Here is a 19,422-nt window from a genome sequence, read left to right on the forward strand (position 1 = left end):
CAAGTCCACATTTAGAAGAAAAAATAAATTATAGTATACTAGTTAAATTAATCCTTCATCTTAAATTACATACTAGAAATTAAAAGGGAGCTACAAATTCACAAGCAGTGGTAAGAAATATTCTTCCCTTTTATGGTGTTTGACTCCATCCTAAACAAGGGAAACAACATCCTTCCAGTTCTCCCTTATTTGGAGCTGCTCCATAATTTATTTCTTACAGAAGCCTGAGAAGGACTGAAAGCTCAAAAGATTCTGCAGGTATAGTAAACTGCAGTGTTAAGCTTTTCTAACCATCAGAAGAATATGCAGTTATACCACAGAATTTTTGTTCTCCCCGTGTCTGTGTCAAGAAGGTTCAACATCATTTTAGTTACTAAAGAGTTTCTAACATAACCCTGATTTCTTAAGTGTCGGACATACGGATTTCCCCTGGCAAAGCTCCTAATGACGTACTAGTTTTACTGTAACAACAGAATAATAATTTCCCTTATATGCTTTTAGTATTCAGTATGCATAACAGTCAGGATTCTCCTCTCATTTACAACTCACCTGTTCACTGATTACAGTATAGTTGGTATAACTAGTGCAATGATTTTCCAAAAGCATACCTCCAAAAGAGTACCTCCATAGCCCTGAAATACCAGCAAAGCATAATTTTGAATAAGAAAAGGCCGACCATCCATCTTTTAAAGATGATTACAAATATGGAAACTGCGAATAGCTATATACTTATTTTCAGGCCTCAAATGTACATTACTCCAGTGGAATCACTATAAAAACTGGTTACAGTCAGTCTAATACAAACACTTAGCATGCTCTGTTAGCTTCTTTTACCAGCATAATATCATCTCCTGAACAACACAGCAAAATACAAAAAACTACACACCCCCAAATCAAATACTTGATTCCAGATCTTCAGCTTCAGAAAGTTCATCTAACCTCTGCAACAGTAGTTTTACCCTAGCAGAGGCTCTTGAATTACAATAACACGCAGAGCATGCTCTGTGAGGAGTTTGGACTGATAGGATTTAGGTTAAGCAGCAAGTCTTTTTGTGCTTTTAAGCTTTTGTTCATAGATTATTCAAAAGAACATGATGCAGTTGTATGCCATTTCACACTTCCCATTTTACAGAAATAACATAACCTCAGATTTATTGTAATTAGGATTTATAGAGCATGACAAGTAGAATTAGTGATGAACCTCGTCTGTGCATCAATTGATAAAGAAAAATAAGACTGAAATGGAATAACTTGGCTACCGGTAAACAATTGGAAAATACTCCTGAAGGAACAATGGGTACAAAGCGTACAGTGACCCTTGGAAAGGTAGAAGAGACCTCTGCTTCTTCCCAGCAGGGTCTTAACATCTTTCAGTTAAGGGGGCAGTATATACAACCAACATCTGAGATGCAAACATCCTATATGTCTGCAATCATCTATTCTCATGTCTTTAAAAATCAAATAAAAAGACTGAAGGTCAGTTTTTAAAAGGAAACATGAAGCAGTTTGAAAACGATGATAGGGCAGACAGTGCAGAGCACTGAGTGGCAGAGAGCAAGAAAAAAGATTTATTCTATCGCAGCGTGCTCCTTCTCCTGCAGCCACATACTTGTCAGTAACAGATGGAATACCAAATATACCTTGGGCGAGATAGGCTAACATTTAACATTTTGGAAAATGTTTTCCTTTAAGCTAGTCCATGGAGGTAGGTGTAACAGCTGTAGTCTTAGGGGACTTTATCCAAGTTGTCTACAATCTTATGCAGAGGGAAGCAGGAGAGGAGTTCAGATAGAGCTCAGTAATACATGAAACTAGTTGAAACTAAGGAGGGGAGAAACTGAGATTAAGCTGATATAAATTTGGACTGGTTTAAACCAGCTAATAAGAACCTACATCTTTCTTCTCACTGGAACAAGAAGGGAAATGTCTGTTGATGCTGTGCATCAGAAAGATGCTTCAATTTCATAACTTCTTTAATCAAATATCATTATTCCAGTATATTTTTATGTGCCTATTATTTAAATGTAAGGCATAAAATACAAGAGGTCTTGCATTAAGTCACAGTTTATTCATTCCAGTGAAGATGTTGCATTATGTAAATGCAAAGTTTGGAAGTTGGAGCTGAATTTGCCATAAGACCCTTCTGAGATCCATCCTAATTTCCTCAGTATTTGCTCTATTTCTATATATTACTGATGGAATTGCACCAAAATAAGAGTTTCTTTCTTGTTGTTGATGCTAAAGGGAGAAAAATAGCAAGCAAAAGAGCAATGCAACAAAAATGCCCTAAAATCAGGCACTACAAAGAATATAGGCAGGATTCAGATGACTTATTTCAGCACTATAAAGGTACACAGATCAACAGAGCAACTCAAAGCACTTAGGCTAGGAATTTATGTTTCCCCTACAGTGAGTGGAAAAAAATGGATGCCTCTGAGGAACAACTGAAAATGTTTCAGGCTTTAGACTGTGGCAGCTTTAGCTCCAAACATGAGTGAAAATGAATCAGGCTATTAGATGTGGAATCAACAGAGTAGGCTCTTAATTTCAGCAAGTAATTTAAAATAAATAAATAAATAAATAAATCACCACACATCAAGACACAGCCAATGGGCACAAATTACCACTTGTATTCACCAATACAAGTCCCCAAAATTAAGTACAACAGATTTGTGAGAAAAGTTGCTAGGTCATCCTTTCCCCCAGTGTCATTACCATGAGAACAAGCTGATGTAGCTCAGGACCGAGGACTTGTCCATACTGCAGAAGTGAACACCCATAGCAATGCCACCAAGTCAAACCCGAGCGTCCCCTACAAACACCCAGCACAGCACAGAGGGGCATGTATCTCAGTTGCAGTCATACAACTGATACAGCTGATACAACAGCACTCTACATGGAAGAGTGTATGATCAATGACCATATATGGTTTCTCAGCAACTTCCAGATGTGATTTGAAAGAGTAAGTCAGAATCAGAACTAGGAAGTTAATCAGCAGATTGAAATAAGCATGTGTCAAAGCTGTGGAAGTATTTTTTCCCCAGTAGCATTAAGACATTCCACAAGAGGAACATCTATCACCGTTTCCCTATTCCAAGAAGGACTGACTAACTGAATAGCAGTAGCTGCTCTGCTGGGCATATTGCCCCTTGACATGACTAAGAAAATGCTCAGTCCTCCACTGGAGATGAAACTGATGTACAGTACTGAATGTTCAAAGCCCTTCTGACCTTCCACTGAGAAAACAAATACAAGTTCCAGAAAAATACATTTGAACATTCCCTGGGGGCTGCTGATTAGGTTTGTACCAGTCCTCCAGCGCAGCAGTCATAAGGAGAACTTGGAAGCAAATTAAGAACGTTTTTGCGCTGTTGCTTTACTTCCCTCCTCTTGGGAACAAGCACAAGTCTGACGTGGAAAGGGAAAAACAACATCCCTGCCAGGGATAAAGTATAAGGGAGTGGCAAGTCATGGTTCACGTACCAGTATTTTTGACTGATTACATGACAAACACAAAAGAGAATCCGTGCATCACATACAATAACCTTAAGAAACTTGGCAGGTTCCTTTGATACGTCTGGGAAGCAGCCTGCTGCCAAAGTGATTTCCTCCTGCAAACTGACGCTGCTGGGAAGGAGGAACATTTGGAAATAGAAGCAGAAAATCGCAAAGAGTTCTAACCAAAATCTTCTCTTGAGTGTGTGTTGGGGGGGAAGGTGGGGGCAGGAGATGGAAAAAGTTTCTATCTCTTTTTAAAACAGCATTCAGAGCACTAATCAGAATGTTTGCTTCTGAATTTCTAAGTGTGCTTACAGCACAATCAGCATTTTCATTCTCCTAAAGTCATCCCCACTGCTGCTACCACAGGAACAGCTTGAAGAATGAAGGAAGTGCAACAGTATCGGTTTGGTGCTTGATTTTAACCCCAAACCTCGCGTAAACATTTTTGGTCCATCTGCACAAAGACGGGAAAGTGCTCAGAGTGGGCAAATGCAGCAGTAGTGGAGACGCATCTGTGCTCATACTGAAGAAAAGAAGACATCCAACAACAGAAAAGCAAAGGTGATGTGTATGGTATGGAAATCAAAAGAGAGCTGCTCGCAGTCAGATCCAGAAATCTGTACTTTTTGGTTTTCATGTCAAGACTTCATAACCTTTATCAATAACCAGTTAAAATTAATCTCTGGATCAAGATACAGTTTAGCAGGTTTGAAAAATACCTTTTATGGCTTTATCTATAAGAAGAATTACCACTGGGGATTTCTACAAATACATTATTTTGTTTACACATTTAGAAAACCTCTTGACTGGAGACAATTATTTAAATGTTTGATTTTCCATAGTACCTCTTCATAATTATTCCACTGTCAACACTTTAAGGGAGATAAAAGGGAAGGTCAAAAGTCAGAAGCCAGTCACATGTTATCAAGAATGTCCTCTAGAGACTTAGTCTGCTAAGAGTCTTACCCTAATCCTTCCAAGGTATTCCTTAATGCTCATAAATCTGCACTGAACCCTCTGCAGGAAACTCACATGCAGAGTGTAATGCCTACTCAAGCAGCTATTTATTGCAGAAAATACAAACTTAAAAAAAATGATAGTAATAATTACACTTTCTTCATACAATGAGATTTTATCCTCTCTATGTAGAATCACTATAAGCATTACTTAAGTTCGGATATCAGATTTTTCTTCTAGTCAGTCTCTAAATCATACTTTCCCAACATAGAATGATAAAAAATAATTAGTCTGTTATTTTCAGCCACAAAGACTCCCAGAATAAGCAGAATATTGATGTCACACAGCAAGTTTGAAACACAACATCTTCATCACAGGTGACTCCCAAAGAAGCCTCTGCACATAAGATGGAGCCAGAACAAAGCAAGAAGCTATTATTCACCTCAGACATTTTTTTATCCTGGGACACACATGAAAAATCACATAAAAATATTATCAGGCAATATTTTCATTTACTCTGAGCTTCAAGATCAAAAAAATTTGAAAGGTCTAAAGGCCATCAAGAATTGACCAAATATAGCTGTATTTACTCATTTTAGTAAACCAAGAGTTTATAAAACTACAAAAATGATGTACCCAAAGGGGGAAAAAAAGAGGTGCTGAAGAAGGAGGATTTAATCACAAATTATTTGGTAAGAAAAAAATACCAATATTAAAGGCAGTCATAAACTGAATTCACCAACACAGTCAAGAGGAAGCTGCTTTTAGTCTAATTAAAACAAAGCTGTGTTGCAGTCGGACTTGTTTTCTTACTGCCCTTGTAGGCAGTCAGCATACTGTTCAGAGGAACAGACAGCAAAGTCAACATGGACCATCCATCCATTACCACTACTGACAGGTGTGTGTCCCAGGATGCAGCAGAATTTCAACAGATTGGCCTGTTCACTTCCTGTTCTTGGTGTGCTGTCAAAGTATCACACTGTGTCCCAAATACTGAAGAATTTAACAGCACTTTTCTCCTGGTATTATTTTTTTTTTTTTGGTTGGTTGGTTGGTTTTTGTATTTGATTGGTTTCTAATTCAACAAACAGAGCCAGTCATATTAAACACAAATCATATTAAATTATGACTACTACGCTTTGTCTCTCGGGGGTTTTCAACATGGTTAGCAGCAATTTAAGCAAACTTCTTCAGCATTAATGAGTTTTGCTTCTCTTTCCTCTGCATTACAGTTTCAGCAGTCCTGACCCAGCTAAGCCCCCCAGCTTCCAGCTTTCCATTATGCAAGTTTAGATGGGGCCAGTTATACTGTCTCATTTACAACTGCAGACACATGCAGAGGCTCAGGGAGATTCCAGAAAGGTGTTTTATTGTCGGAGCAAGGAAGCAGAAGGTGTATAAAAGCTGCTATTGAAGAGAAACTTGGGCATTCCCAGACTGCTGCTGGGCAAGAACTCCCCACTGCTCTTTTCTCCCTTCACATGCATGACTGCATTGAGCTGACACTGGAAGGTTACTGCAACACCTACGTTTCTTGCTGTAAAAGGGTTTTCTGCTGTAGAAAGACTGGGAGGTGGCACTGAGTTGGTCTTTTTGGACTTCACACAATTTATTTTTGAAGAAAATCTACTGCCAGAACACCATTTTTATTTATCCTGGCTACAAAAACAATTAGGTTCTCAGTGGGCAGTTTTGCTAGATATTGCTTTTGACTTACATTTCCTTCCTTTGGATTTTGAAAGAACTAGAAAATAGAGAAAAGGAAAGTCGGTGTATTTAGTTCTTGAGCAAAGAAAAGGACTACAAAAATAATCTTCTAAATATCATGTAATCAATATCAATAATAGCATTTAATCATATCATATAATCATATATCAATAATAGCATTTATGAAAATACATGTTTCTTAAATACTTACAAGAAAATGCAAATACAAGGTTCTTGGCATTTCCTACTATTCCTACTACATAATTCCCAACGTTATTCTTTCAGAATTTAGTAAGATGAATATGAAAATTATCAGGAAAAATGGTTGGTACATATGAAATTGAAAATCTCTTAGAGCAAAAATATCTCATATTGTTACAGAATTGCCTATAGTTAGATTATTTGCTACTAATTTTCGCATCTGTCAAAAAGGATATTGACAAAGTAAGATTTTCATATACATATATCATTTCCCTGTGAGAAACAGGCTTTTTTTTTTTTTTTTTTTTTTTTTTGGTGGAGAGTGGGTTAAGCTTATATATTTCATAAATAAAATACAATTCAGAAACACATGCCCACGAGTAAGCATGAAGAATGGAAGCAATAGCTTGGTGTAACTTAGCTCCCATGCAGCACAGAAATCATTTGTGTGAGTAGGGAGAATTGAGCCTTAGAAAAAAAATAAAAATAAAAAAGAAACTTGGAACCAGAACATAAAACTCGAGGTATTCAACTGTCTGTTTTACTGGAAACAGAAAGTAAACAACTGTACATAAAGCAAAGTGGCTTTTAGTAGTACCTCATAATAAATACTTTCCTTCCAAGCCCAGCAAGAAGCAGAAACGAATTGGCAAGAAGATGAAATCCCTTTACACACAGCATTTACGCTGAAAGCACAGGCAATAAAGAGAATGTCAACCGCAGCAGCTCCAACCTTGTTTGCCACTGGATTAACTAGAGAGCCAACAAGGACAATGACTCAACCATTCATGCTTATTAGGCTTGCTGTGAAAGGCTCTATTCACTCACCAGCTGGCATGACAGAAAGCTATCTAAAGATGCGAACAAGTGCAAGGGGTAGAGGCAGCCTGGCCCCACAGCAATCTGAAACCAAAGCTGCAATTAATTATATATGGAATGTGGCCAGGCACTCCTGGCATTGTAGTCAAATGAGACCACACAGAGAAAAGAAAATCCTTCATCACCTAACACACATTACAAAAAGACAGTTAAGGTTCTTGCGATAAATTTATTTTATTTTTTTATGGCACTATTCCCGTTGACAGGCTGTATAGCTTTATAGCTCAAAGCTACAAGTTTGCTGCTTCTGTCATACTTCTATGTGCCTAACTATACTTCCATTCTTCTTCCCCTAAAATCTTTATCCCCTGTTGCTCAATCTTTATTTTCTTGATTAATATTGCAATACTATTTCCTATAAAATTATGTAACTACCTAATTCCTATTCAGAACATAGCACTCTAAAAATCAATGGGAACCTGAGGGGTTAAACAGAAGCAAAGTGGTGCACAGTCTTTGAAGAATGGGTTACAAGTTATCTGAGGAAGGGATAGTACTTCAAGTGTATTTCTATGGTGCCAGTATGGATGAGATTTCAAGGTACTAAAATATTGAAAAATAATTAAACAAACATTATTTTTAATGCAAAACTGATGGCAAAGTGTGCTAACAGTACAGGTTGCAAAGATACACAGCTGCCCAGTTTATCATAAATTATGCACAACTAAGCTGAGAACCCTCAAAAAAATAATACTACTGCCATTACTTGTTATGAAAACATCTTAAATATTCACCATGCAAAGAAATTTATGATTAAAACCATACTGAAGAACATAAAAGGCTGAACCAGACCCAATTTAGTGCTTGCAGTTTGTCTCTTCTTTTACTGCCCAGCATACTTCTTGTTGGCAGATGTTATTTTTGTGGACTGTCACTGTATATTTTGACTCAGGGAAGAAGCAGGATGATTCAGTGTGCATTCCGCTAAAATACACAGAGAACTGCATCCCTACATAGCGCAACATATAGCATCAGTTAGCATCTTTGAACAGGAAGCTGGGTTCCTAAGAACACTGGGCTTTATCTGAGGTGTTTGGAGTTTTTTTGGGTTGGGGGAGCAGGGACAGGATTTGTCATTGTGCATGACTGACACTTCAGGTCTCTAAAGCCATAACATGCTGGAAGAAATAAACTTGAAATTGAAGAGATGTTTTATTTACCAGGTTTGCAAGCACCAACATCAATTCTAATGTGGAAAGAGACAACATAGGACTCTGCCAAGCGAAAAGGTACAAAAAAGATGCAAACAGGTCTCTCCAGGTTCCTCTTTCCTGGCAGTAGCCCCGTGCAGGTACTGGGAAGTGGCACAGGCAGCAGTGCCAGTCCATAAAAGCACCTCTAGGAAATGGAGAGCCCCAAGCTGCAGCAGGAGCACAGTACTCAGACAGAAACCTGAATGAAGGGGAAGGAAAGACACAAATGAGCTTCCTGGCAGCAGCCTGAAGTTACATCATCTTTCCTGTTTTATAAAATTGTAGATTCTCCTCAGAGTCAGAGAAATGCAAGCACCTCCAGTGTGTGCAAAGCCATGTTTCCCCACCACATGGGGAAAGGACTCATGCCCTGGGCACAGCTGAGTGCTCTGCAAGGGACTCTGGAAAATATACCTGTTGGTTGCTTGCTTTTTAACCTGATACTGATTTCTGGGGCAACCCAGGATTGCCCAACTGCGCAATGAGAGGTAAAGAAGTATTACCATCTTTCACAGATGCAAAAAGGCTAAGGGCTGTATTTTCAACAGGATTTCAGGAAAGTAAATAAACACCAAGTGGGATTTTCAATTGCCTGTAGGTACAAGCATGTAATGATTATGAAAGAGAGGGGAATCAACAAGAGAAGATATCATCACAAATCCCAGGTAACTGATAATTTGAATCAGCTGTGTAGATTTGGAGCATATTGAAGAAGCAGATCACTGTAATCTTCTCCTCAGGAGAACAGAAGCAACATTTTGACTACAAACGTACCTATTTATAGACAACACAGAGGATACTTTCCTTGTTAAATAGGACAGGCTCCAATAACATGGAAAAACTCAGATACCTGCTGTCCAAGGATTCTGATAGAGAAGGATAAATAAACACAACCACATGACACAAATATTTCACTTCTAAAAATTAGCAGATTGCAATATTCAGCTGGTGTAACTGAACTCCCACATTCTGCTTTAGGATTAAAACTCTTAAGATCAACCTTCAAATATCAATATGCCACGTAATCATAGACAAATCCATTCTGTAGGTGGAGAAGTCTGAATTTGTAACAACTTACTGAAAACAAAGCGTGACTGCTCATGGCAAGTCTGGTAGGGATGAAGGGGTAAAAAGAAAGCAGTAGCACTAACTACAACATGGACTAGAACCAAACACCAGCCAACTTTCAGCCACCTGACGACAACATAGTTTGTCTGCAAAAGTCTTCTCTATATTGGATTCCAGCTTCCACAATGCAGTATTATCTACTGTTGCCCATAAAACAACACTCATGCTGGACTTGAAGCTGAATTCAAAGCATTGCAGCTTAGACTCACTTAAAATGCTGAGAGACCAATTTTATGGCAGAAGGATTCCTCAGGCAATTCGGTAAATTTTATTGTTTTTTCAACATCTCACTTACATCTATTTCATCATTTCCTTATTTTCTATAGAAGAGAACACAATTTGTGAAGACAGAGAAAAAAATACACTGTTATGTATCGATAAAACACTTTAATTTGTCAGCATTACTATTGACAGTAATCCTTCCCTTAGCTTTCATAGAAATGCGTGCGTTTTGGGGGGGGTTGGTGTTTTTTTTTTTTGTTGTTGTTGTTGTTATTGCTGCTGTCGTTTTGTTATCAGTGCAAGACAAGTCTTTGTTTTCCTGGTGACCCAGCGAAGGCATTCCAGGAACACTAAGTTTGAGTGCAAACAATCAGCTTTCCTGTGGATGGATCATTCTCTCACCCTGAACACATCCCATCTGCATGCTGCCTTGGCCATGACTTACTGGCATTTAGCAGGCCTGTACATCCAACCCTGAATAATGCGTTTATAATATCTAAGGAAGAAGAAAAGAAGTGTAAATGAGAAATCAGCTCATTGTCATCTCTTTTTTTCCACATATTCAGTTATTTGTCATTTGCCTCTGTCCCGACAAAATCCACGCCAGCTGCTAGCTGAACAGGAGCTTTCCTGCAACGTTAAACAGACTGTTTGTCTTCATTAGCGCTTTGTAGTAATTCATTCAGTGAGGGTTTGCAGACTGTCACTAGGCAGGCCCAGTCTTTCAAGTTCTTCTGTCACAAAGATGCACGCTTTACAAGACTTTCCCCTGCCTTTGTTAGCTTGGCATAGGAGAATCTGTTCCAATTACCCTGAAGTTTTTTGTAGTTCTTTCTATTGGTAAAGGGAAAATGCACACACATATGTCTTGGAGTAATAGCTTTAGTAGGACCGTATTTATTAACTTTCCACTTTCTAAGAAAAAAAAAAAAAAATTAGTCCATATCAACTAGGTAATCAAACACCAAGAAAGAAAAAGTTCTTATCTCATCCTTTGATTTTTTTTACATCAAGACACTGATGAGATGATAATATTGTATGATATCTATCCACCTGACATAACATCACTGCTTGATGTTGAATTGTTTTTTAAAGTGGATGCAAGACTTACAACTGTATTTCAAACTCAAATATCCTTCCCCAACCAATCTTGGGAAAAGCACATATAACACAAGAGTCAATCTTTAGATACAAAACATTCAAAACATTGATATTTAAGAGTAGAAGAAGCTGCTTTCAGTACATTTCCAAGAGAAAAACAATCTTTCAGGACATGGCCATAATCTGCTGTTTTGCCACATACCAATGCAAGGCATTGTATTCCTTCACAAACACATGGTAACAAGTGCTGAAAAAGTATTCCCAGTAACTTAAAAAGAAAAAAAAAAAAAAAAAAAAAAAGCAAACGACAACAACAAAACAGAACAAACACCGTTACCTTGAATTTAAAAAAAATATAGGTCTAGAAAGATTATCACATCCTGTCACATATTGTTCTAGACAAACATATTAAATAGATATATTGACAACTATCCATTATATCCTTACTGATTTCAGGAATGTATTTGAGGATTGCTGTAGAAAATGGCTTCTACTTTAGATCTCTACTCACAACCAGTCCTTAAAAGTCATCCTTAAACGTCTTGCTAACAGTATATTGACTTTATTGTTAATCTGATACCTGAAGTTTGATGGGATGTAAAATTTTATTTTCAGTCTTCACAAGAATGTTCAGTTTTATTACTTCTTAGTCCTGAAGAGACATTTGAAAGTGTTGTTGTCAGTAAGAACTAATCTTTGTACAAACATTTTTATGAGTATCCTTAGCTATAGCAAGTATGTACTTTTATATAAGGCAGGATGTCCATCCTTGAAACTGCTAAAGTGATCAAGTAAAGAAACTCTTAATCACAGTGCAACAATTAAGCTTGTCTTTGAAAATAGAAGTTCCTTGAAAAAACATGTAGTTAATTAGCATATCTAGCTACTAGGTAATATTTAACTGTCCAGTCGTAGGCTAGAGGCTGTATTGGAGTAGTAGTCAAGCCATAAAAGATATGTAGAAAGCACAGCAAAAATCCTGGGGTGTCCTTGTGGAATACTACTTAGCACCCAGTCTTGTGTAGCTTTGTGATAAATCAATCTCTCGCCTCCATGGGTGAGGTTGGCTTACTGCACACTGGGAAACAGTGGTGTCAAAGCACAGCTAAAATTAGTCATAGAGAACACAGACATAATTTTAGGAGACACATTTTCAAGAATGTTCTGTATAAGTGACATTTTGTTGATAAAGGGGATAATACTTTATATGTTTCTGCAACCTACTATTCAACTTATTGCCATTTCAGGTACAAGTAACAGAAGAGGACTCAAGAGAGTTTTCTAAAAGATGACAAACAACCTGTTCTTCAGATCTGCATTTTGAGATATATGCAATCTGAGTTTTCATGTGAATTTTGAATTTCTGCACACACCAATCAAAAATTCATTCCTCATACACAGCATTTTATTTAAATAAAAATCATTGTAAATAAGATGGGTTGTTTTTAATAAAAGATATTTTAGAAGACTTTTAGAAAGTGCAGCCTTGCATTTCAGCATTCTCAGTCTTATTTCAAAATTAAAGTAAACCAGATTAATACATATAAACAACAATCCAGTTTTTCACAAGGAAAAGACGGAACAAATTTTAACAGAATTGTTTGTATGTGTGAGTTTCCATGCACATAGGAGAACATCTGCATCCAAAAGCTGTGGCTAGATGCTTAGTTAAATGCTATGTATAAATGCCTCATTAGCATTTCCTTTTAAATCACTTTGCCTAATTTAATAAGTTTTCAACAATGTCTTGTCAATGTGAAGGAGATAAATTATTTTTGCAGTACATAAACCAAAGTACTTCAAGAAAAACAGCAAAAGCAACAGATTGTATGTTTCTGAAAATTAAAATTACATTTGTATTTCTATTTTTACAATTCCTTTCACTTTTTGTTCTAGCAAAAGGCTTGGAGTTATGAGCCATGTAAAACTGTGTTTTATTCAACAAAAGGGCAATTTCAACATGAGTAGTAGAAAAATAAACTTCAGAACATTTCCCAAGCTATACTTTCTCCCTTGGAGACAACACTCTGGAAGCCATTTTTAAAATATTTCTTATTTAGTGCATAAGCTAATTTTAGAAATAGCATTTACACCATTTTGGAGTCATATTACAATATTACTCATATTCCTTTATTTCAACTTCAAAAAAGATACAAGCATTGAAAAATGAGCTTCCTGCTGATACTCAGCAACATCAGAACCATCATGTTTAACTCCCAGTGATTGAACCTCATGTTAGGTGGGGTTGATTCATTCTGGTTTCTTTAAAGATCCCCCCATCTATAATTCATTCTAGAGATGAATTATATATGCGTAACTCAAGATTTTAGAGAAGATTAGGAAAAAAAAAAAAAAAAAAAAAAAAAACACAAGAAAACATGCAGCCTTAACATTCTAAAGTTATTTATGATTATTCAGCTCTGAAAATTTATTGCAGTAAATCAAATCACAAAAGTAACATGAACTACTTCCTTCAATCACAAAGGAATCACATTTTCTCCCAGAGGGGTTCCTGTGTTGCACTGATTCTTAAGTGTCTTACAACTGTCAGACTCATCTCTTCTCATAGAAGAGATAGAGTCCCCATTTCTAAGAGGATCTTACCACATGTTCTATCTGTCCACTTAAACATAATAGGATATTGGACAAAGCAAAGCAAAGTCTGAAGAGTTCTGATTGAAATCAATTCTATTTGGTAATTTAAGATTAGTTTTTTTGCATTAAAAATTTCTAAAACATCTATTCTCCCATTATTTTCCGCCATAGATTTAAGTCCTCAAGACAAAATACTTCAAGGTTTAAATCTTGATTGTTAGAATACAGAATTACTTCATTTTTATCATTTGGTTTTAGAAAATTTTACCAATTATATAATTCTCTGTTTTGATGGTTTAAAAAAATAGTTTAGCATACAAACAAAGCCCTTAAACTGACTTTGAGATATCAAATTCACTGTTCTGATCAACAGTGTGAAGGACACAAATAGAGTAAGGCTATTACCTTCACATCCCAAGCAGGATAAAGGACATAAGGTCTGGCAGATGTCTAATTCTTTAATCTATGAAAGACTGTGAGATTGAGCAGTGGGAAAGAAGGGAATGAAGAACTGGAAAAATTGTAATGGCCCTAAAATTTGTTACCACAATGTACTACTAATTCTGATGTGAATTAAAAAAAAAAAAAAAAAAAAAAAAAAAGGTAGGAACTAACACTAAAAAAAAAAGTTTGACATCTAACTGCAAGTATAGTAGGCCCTTAGAATAGTTTGCCTAGAAAAGAAGTGGAATTCATATCCTCAACGGTTTCAAAGAATACAACCACAATAACTGCTTCTGTAACGCTTTTAACAGAGTTGTAACTTTCACATATTCCTACTTTATTTGAAGTCACTGAAAACATTTGCATATGAAAATTGGAGTGTCCTTTAGTCATTTGAGTAATCTTAGATCAATAGTCATTCCCCACAAGCCATGCCTACAGCTGGAATAAAAGAAAGTATTCCAAGTTATTTTATATATATATATATATATATATATATATATATATATATATATATACACATAATATATAGTATGATATATAGTAAATTATCACTAAATATTTATGATAATTTACTTACAAGACTGTAATGTAATTTGTTTCAGTAGAAAAGGTGCAAAGCCAGCAATTCTATTACAAATTTATTTCCAATATTTTTGTTATCATTTTTCAAATAGACAATTTTCAGAAGAGCAGAACAGCTGGTCTCACTCCCCAGCCACAATAGAGATGAAAAATAAACAAAGAAAATCCTGAAACACTCAACATCAAACTCCACAGAATCACAGAATTGTAGGGGTTGGAAGGGACCTCCAGAGATCATCGAGTTCAACCCCCCTGCCAAAGCAGGTTCCCTACACCAGGTCGCACAGGTAGGCATCCAGGCAGGTCTTGAACATCTCCAGAGAAGGAGACTGGGAAGAATTTATTCCACAGGGAAGAAATCAAGAAAACAAATACACCACTCAAAAATACTGAAGTAACAGTTTCAAAAAAAGAATACTCATTCAGAAGAAACATATAGGATTTTTAGCATTGAAGCCAAAGATATAAGTTAAATTATTATGAACAACACTTCCCCACCCTAAATTGACATAATAAGCAATTCATCAGACACCTCCTACGTCACAGAAGCAAAACAATCTCTACAACCAGCCTAAGGACTCTCCAGGAATATCAATTCCTGTGAATGTTAAAATCCTCTACAAAGTATTTTAAGATGGATAGGTGAACCAGAAGAACAAGAGGAAAAAAAACTTAGTTGTGAAGAGTTAGTTGCATTATTTTAGTAAATAACACTGGGCAGAATTGTGTCACAAAAGATCCTCGAAAGCCCCAGCAGCAAGGAGTGTCAGAAGGAAGGACTCAACATTCAAGACTTGGCAAAAATTTAACTTAAAAAGGTACAGTGACAAGAAGTTTAATAACCCAGATATTTAGGCACACACCCTATCTGTCCTCCAACAGAATTCTGTAATTTTATAGGTTCCTCCAGGAAATGATAGCATACATGTCTAGTAAAACTATTTTTTCCCTACTCTTTATCACGTATCACACAATTATTTGCACCCAGACAACACTCTGGAGCAGCCTGGCATGATATTTCAAAAAGCAGTAAAAATGCTTATCTGAGAACTCTGAGATATAAGCTTCATCAACTGCCACTCTTCAACTGAAAGATGACCAGGAGCATACTATACTGACTAAGATTTTTAAGAACTCATTAACGCTATAATTAAAAGTGGAAAAAAAAATCTGTACTGCTCCTAACTTCATATACTATTAACAGGGATGCATTGCATGACGCCTAGAAAGTTTTATAAGGGCAGTATATAAAACTATCAGCTCATTCTTAGCTACTTTGCTCTATTTATGAGTCAACATCTTCCTGAAATAATGCTACATGCTGTCAAGCAACCCTGTATTTGTTACATAAGCACAATTAATTACTTCAGCACAAGGAGAGTATTAATTCTGTTGTATGCGATGGAATGTCAATACTCATTTACCAAAGCAGCATTTCCTACAACTACTTCTCATGCCTCTCTTTCCCTACTCCTCAATTGAATGTCATTTTGCCAAATTTGCCTAGTTGCCAGCAATGGCTGCACTTACAGTGACATATTCTAAGTGAAAACAGCCTGACAAATGCCATGGTGTGGCTTTCTTATACTACCTGTGGTAGAATTGTTATTTCAGACTGTGTCTTGAATTACACTTACTGCAGAAATAAGAGCTCCAAACCCTTGACACTGTATAGCATGATACTGTCTGATTCTTGCTACCTACCTGAAAAACTGTGCCAGCCACACTACAGCATAATTTGCTGCCAGTGGAGCCCTCAGTATGGTCAGTACCTGGAGTGCTTCACAGGGTCACATCCACAGGTCAGGAAGCTGGGAGCAGTTTCATAGCCCATCTCATAACAGCATGACTGTTGGAGCTACTTCCCGATACAAGAACATTCATCTGCCCTTTCCTTCAGAATGCAGGTCATTTTCTTGCAGGCAGGCAAGATTATTTAGCTATTATGTGTGGCAAGATGATTGAAAGCCTTGGAGACCTACTTTTAGCAGGTCGGCCCTTGTGTTGCAAGGGGTGCCCTTAGGGATTCACATGCAAATAGCTTGAGAAATGACTGACTTGGGTGAAGGGGGAGAAGGGGGAATTGCTGTTGACACGGCAAGGTCCCACATATCCATGAGAATACAGACAGCATAAGAACTATACACATTTAGACTTCAGCATTATTCATACCCATCACATCTCACTATTGTATGAAAGCAAACCACAATCAGTGATTCAGTAACGTTGATTCTACTCACAGGCTCTCCTGCTGAATACAAATACAACAAACAATGAGTAATTTCAGCTCAGCTTTGTCCTTATTCTTCTTAGGAGGAAGAACCGGCAGTTCTACTCACACAGCAAAATGAAATATTTTCTGAAGTTCAACACCAAGAACTGCAAGAAAAATTCTTAGAATATTCTGTCCTCACTACAGCTGTTGTTCACAGCACAGTGACACAGGGATGAATAGGCACGATATGCTGTCAAGAAAAGACAGTCACTTAAATAACATATTTTAGTCAGGTTTCTCTATTTACATCAGACAGCCTTTGAATCTTTGACTTTGCTGCTAACAAATGCTAAAGCTTTATGATAAACCTTGACCTCATATATCCCGGGGGATTTCCTGACCTTGTAGATGATTTAATACATATCAGCAGTGGGAAAAATGTAAGCGCTGTAAGTGCTCCCAAGTGCCAATAAAGAACATAAAAACTGGAACAGAAGAGAAAGCAAAGTAGCAAAGCAAAAGAAAAAGACTGGAAACCTAAACTAAATGCAGTGCTAACACTTTTTCCACAGTGGTAGCTGATTACATAATCTTCCTGCACAACAATCACTTGTACTCTAAAGAAAGTCAAGTAAACCATTTTTGACTTATTGCAGTCAGGAGATCCAAGACAGTTGTGAGAAATACAGGGAGAACGAAACAGCAGAAATTGGAGCTGGGGGGCAGTGGAAATGGGATTAGAAACCAATAATGCCAAAAGGCAGATATATCAGTTTTCTAATCAGAAGTAGTCAGCAAGTAATTATTTGTCACAGAACAGAAGGAAAATAAAAATCTTAAGCTTAATTTGTAATAAATAGCTTAGATACAGAAGGAAATTCAGAAGGCACTGAGAAAGAGATTAAACACAAAGTTAGACGTGCTAGGGAGACATAAAAAATTGAGCCTGAAGGATTTCAAGTGTTGGTACTGGCAAAGCATACATCAGGGAGGGCTGAATCCATTTGACCTCATATCAGCACACAGGCATGGACAAATCGGCTCCTGGGATTTCCCTCAATCCACAGCTCAAGACTTTGTATAAAGACAGAATGGAAACTGTCTTTATGTGGAGAGCTAAGCAAGATTCTACTCCTCCTTTTTGATTAAGAGAACACAACAAGCCTGTGTCTGCAATTATGACACCTTTTAAAGCAGCCAAGAAATTATTACAATTCCCAGCACTGTAGCAGGAAGACAATGATCATTACTGCTGATTTGAAGTCATGTTCTTTACCAGACATTCCTAATAGTTCAAGAGATACAGTACGTGTTTATATTGTAAACTACAAGTCTTTTATGCAAAGCTTGTAGTGAAATCTCATCAAGATATTGAGAAGATTGTCTCGTGGTCTTCAGCAAACCAGATTAGCATCCAGACCTCTCAGATTAAACTTCCAAACAGGACTTAAGATCAAAGACATCTGAAGCCTTCCAACAAAGCTTCCAAAATTTTTGTTGTTTACACTGGATCACCAAGAACACTTGCTTTCCTTCTCCATCTGTTGCAGCAGCAGCTCCTAGCACTTTGAGGAACACCAGTCAAGCTTCGACAGTTGGTTTCATGCCTTTTGCTGCTCTTTTCCCTCTGGTTTGACCTTCTGCCTTACCACTCACAGAAGATGTGCATTTCTCGTGGAATTCCAGCTCCAAACCATCTCATTCACCTACACCAAAAGTCAGCCCTTCTTACAAGGTCTGTCACCCTCCATTGTCCTACACAAGCTTCAGTCCATCCCCACATCTCCCCATCAGCACAAACCCTGCTTTCTCCTGGTTCCTGTGAGTTTCTACTCCGCAGCCCTTCTCTGCTCCCAGACTGGCGGAGAATTTTTTTCCACCAGGGCTGAAGTCCCACACCATGAGAACATCCAGGAAGAAAAATTCCACACTCCAATAACCCAGCACACACATCAGTGGATAAAACACCACCAACTCCAATGGAGTCCAGGTCCAGGCTACATTTCTGAGCAAACTTCTGCATGACTACAAGAATTGGAGTCAGGCAAGATTTTGCATAAACAGTGACAGCACTGAGGATGATTGCTATCAAATTCACGTACATAAAGGACTTCTTTGTGGGCAGACTTTGCCTTAGTATGTGTTTTCAGGTCAAAGTGTTGTCTCCCTTAGTGTTACAGAACTGCTTGAGGCCAAAAGTCGAAGTAATCTCTTTTCGCCTACATTTTGCTGTGTGTGAAATATACAGACATTTATAATTTAACTTGTTTTTCTTGTTTTCCAGACATACAAGAAATCTTGAGTAATATTTCTCACAATCCTCTCCCCAGTCATCAGTTTTTGTTTTAATTGTATTATAAAAGAAAAAAAAAAAAAAACCTCCAGAGATTCTTAGCATCCAATGTTACTGTTTTAAGAAATTTATAAACATTAGAGATTTTTCATAGCTAAAGTAAATCACTTTAACTTTCTGTAGTACTCTAATACGTGTTTTATATGTTTATAGGGTTAAAAAAACAAAAAAACAAACAAACAAACAAAAAAAACCTTTAGTGCTTTTATACCCTCTATACCAACACAAATACAGCTCTGCTAGGCAAAAAATGCTGATGTGTTTTCAGGTTGGTGAGCACCAGGGAAGTCACTACTGAGAAAGCAATGGCTATTCCAGCTACTCAGATCCAAACATCCTCA

The sequence above is a fragment of the Centrocercus urophasianus genome, unplaced genomic scaffold, assembly GCF_019232065.1.
Source record: "Centrocercus urophasianus isolate 14NV4802_14NV808 unplaced genomic scaffold, USGS_Curo_1.0 seq_16, whole genome shotgun sequence".
Classification (NCBI taxonomy): domain Eukaryota; kingdom Metazoa; phylum Chordata; class Aves; order Galliformes; family Phasianidae; genus Centrocercus; species Centrocercus urophasianus.